Source organism: Hipposideros armiger, unplaced genomic scaffold (genome assembly GCF_001890085.2).
Source record: "Hipposideros armiger isolate ML-2016 unplaced genomic scaffold, ASM189008v1 scaffold_1404, whole genome shotgun sequence".
NCBI classification, from domain to species: domain Eukaryota; kingdom Metazoa; phylum Chordata; class Mammalia; order Chiroptera; family Hipposideridae; genus Hipposideros; species Hipposideros armiger.
In genome coordinates, this window is record NW_017732754.1 from 254,948 (window position 1) to 258,393 (window position 3,446).

A 3,446-nucleotide genomic window follows, 5' to 3' on the forward strand; every position below is an offset into this window, starting at 1 on the left:
ATAAAAATCTTTAAAAAAAAAAAAAAGTTACTGGTATATAAAGTATGACCACTTTTTAAATAATACAGAAATAAATGTTATACACACACACACACACAAATACACCCATATATGTATAAAAAAGGATATCGAAAGATGTATATTAAGGTATTAAAATGATTTTTTTTTTAAGATTTTATTGGGGAATTGGGGGAGGGTAACAGAGAAGTTGCTGTCCTTTCGTTCTTCAGTCTAGTTGTGGAGGACGTTGTTTCATTGGCCCATGTTGGTATTATGATCATTGCACTCTTCCCGGTCAGCCCCACTGCAGCCTACACCATCGCCAGCAACTCACGGCAGCCCAGCTCCAGGTTGAGCTGTTGTTCACCATCTTAGCTGTAAAGGCGCAGGGTCACTAGCCCTCGTGTGGGATCCAAACTAGAGCCCTGCTGCTCAGAGCTGACGTCCCAATCCAACTCCTAACCAACGCACCACTCGGCCAGCCTAAAATGATTATTTCTTAGTATTTTCTGATTTTATAAGATACAGTTTTTACAATGAAAAAAAAAAAACACCCAACAACTTCATTTTGGGATCAAAAGCTGCTTGCAATATAAGTTCTTATTTTTACCAAGCTCTAGAAAACAGATGACCCTTTCTTTGTAAACTACACAATTGTACTTTTAATATGCTATAGGGTTGGTGAGTACTTTTTTCTATTGAAGAGTACACTAATTTAGGAATAACTTTTGTTTGGAAAAAACATAATAAAGAGGACTCACAGGTTACCAAACACCTAAGAAATCCTTATAAGATGAATGACTTCTTTTTTAAAAGAGCAAAAGTGGGAAATAGGCACTTTTTCTTTATACACTAATCATATTTAGTTTCTAAAAGTTAATTTGTGTTTCTAATTAATGTTCGCATCAAAAAATTTTAAAAATATATATTTCAGGAAATTCTGAAAAGGATGCTACTGGGAGAGAAATAGATGAGGTAGTAACAGCCAACTCCCGGCAGATTAAAACTACAAATTGGCTGCTGACTTCTTCCACAGCAGATACGATGTTGCATAAAGGCTTTCAGGAGAGCCCTTCCGGACTCTGTATAAGGGACTCTGTATAAGCCATGTTATTGTGACCTAAAGCCTATTTAGCACAGGGCTGACCCTAAGAACTTAGTAGTGCTTAAAGGAAAACCGTCAAGTTTAAAATGTTTAGAAGTCTTCCTGAATTGGACACCCACACCCCAGTTTTAGCAATAGAATTACTGGGGAAGGGAGGAGGAGTGGGTGTAGGGACACCAAAATTCATCCCTTACTCATTTAGAATACAGCATGCCTTCACTGTTAAAGAAGTAACATAATACTTGAAGTTTATGCTTAAAGTAAGAGATCCCTTAAAGTGAGGTGGTAGTATCAGCAGAGTAATAAGCCTCGATTCTGATCTGTGAGCAAGAAAACAGAGAAGGTAATTACAGGAGTCTTAGGAAGAAAATCCTTTTCTTCCTTTTTTTGCCCCAGCCACTTCCCCCGAGTCTTAAAAAATGAGTAGGATTTTAAGTTGAAGAAAGGAGAAAGGCATCGCAGAGAGAAGAAACTACAGAAGCCAACAAAAAATGAGAAAAGTTCATGGTGTACGCTAAGAATGGTAAGTGGTCTGGGAGTAGTTGGACCATAAGTTGTATCAGAGGATCAAGAAGGTGTAGAAATAGGGAAGGAGTGGTTAGGGGAGCAAAAGTGACTAGAAAAGTAAGGCCGAGTCCACATTAGGAAAAGTCCTCAAAGCCATCTTAAAGTTTAAAGTGAAAGGTTTTTGAGTAGGGTGGTGACATGATCAGATTTGTTTGAACAACCACTTGTAAGTAGAAAGATTAACTAGAAAAATAAGGCACCAGAGGTAGGGGAAAGTATTTGAAAACTTAACACCCATCATATGCAGATATCAGACATTTAAGATGAGTGGCACTTAGTGGCACATCTCAGAAGCTGTATTCTATCTAGTTCATTCAAAGCCTTGCACTTAGTGGCAAAAAGTTTGTTAAATAAATCACATCATGTGATGAGTGTTAAAGAGAAATACGAACAAGTCAGTAGAGGAGCTTGGATGAGGAGGGTAAAGCATATGGGAACAAGTGGCACTCGAGGTGAGCCTTGAAGGACAAACAGGGGAGAGAATAAAGGGAAATAGGAAGTTTTTATACCAGAACATTAAAAAGAATAACATCTACCTCATACAGTGTGGTTATGACTACTGCATGATTTAGAATATCTGAAAATACTTTGTAAACTGCAAGATGCTAGATAAATCCAATTTTTATTACTCCTATTATTATTCTAAGTATGAAGCAATAATTTCTGAAAGAGAATGACTTTACAAAATAGGATTTATAATCAAGGCATTTCGAAGAATAAACTGACCACCTTTGGATTACATTAAACGTAAGGGATAAGGAAAAGAGAAGGGTAAAAAATGATGCTCTTAATTGAGAAAAGAAATCTTGAGAACCAGGAGAGTAGACAACGATCATTCCATTCCATCATGATGCCTTCCTCCGAGTTCTCACTAAATCTAAAGTAACAGATAAGTTATGAAATGGCCCTCATCTTCAATGTTCTGTATAAAAGAATATAATGAGACAGCCTGTGTAACACCAAACATGATGGCTGATACATCACAAAATGGTTGCTTATTTTCTCTAGGGGCACCAAGAGAACTGAACACATGTCACCCTGTTACAAAGCAATTATCCTTAGTCCTCAGAGGCACTGGAGGTAACTAGATAATTCTCTTGAGCTCTGCATTACTCGAATGAATTCCTTTGCCAGGGGGCACCATTAAGACTAAACAAGCCAACACAAAATGCAACCATATGGAAAGCTAGACACTCACTCAGCCACTCTCCTCAGTGATATAAAGCACTCAAACATTTTGCTCTGGAAGAATTTAATTACAAAGAGAGAGAGTTAACATCCTGCCCATTTAGAATGAATGACTGCTTCAGCTAAGTACTGATATATATGAAAATATGTATAGTGATATATGTAATATATCAATAACTGTGAGGAAGGCAGGCAGTTTAATGGACAGGAAGTGCCATCGATGAGATGGCATAATTCCAAGCACTCAAAGCTTTTTAGTATCTGTTGCACAAAATCCACAATGCTTCCCAAACTCACTTCCTGGCTATAGGTTCTTTCATTGTTAATGGAAAAAAACCTGCATTACATAGTAGTATTCGGAGCTTTCCATCTAAACTCAGCCCTTTTGAAGCAGCAGTCCTGGATGTGATGCTGCCCATAAAACCACTGCATGAAGACTTCCTGTTTCAGTAAGTCACCTACAGAAACAATATTTACCGTAAGCTTCATCAGACACAGCATTATTTCAAAGAACCAGAAGGTCTCAGCTCTCAGTCACACTGATAAAGGAACATACAGCCTCGGGTTCCCAGTTTTACTTAGATTT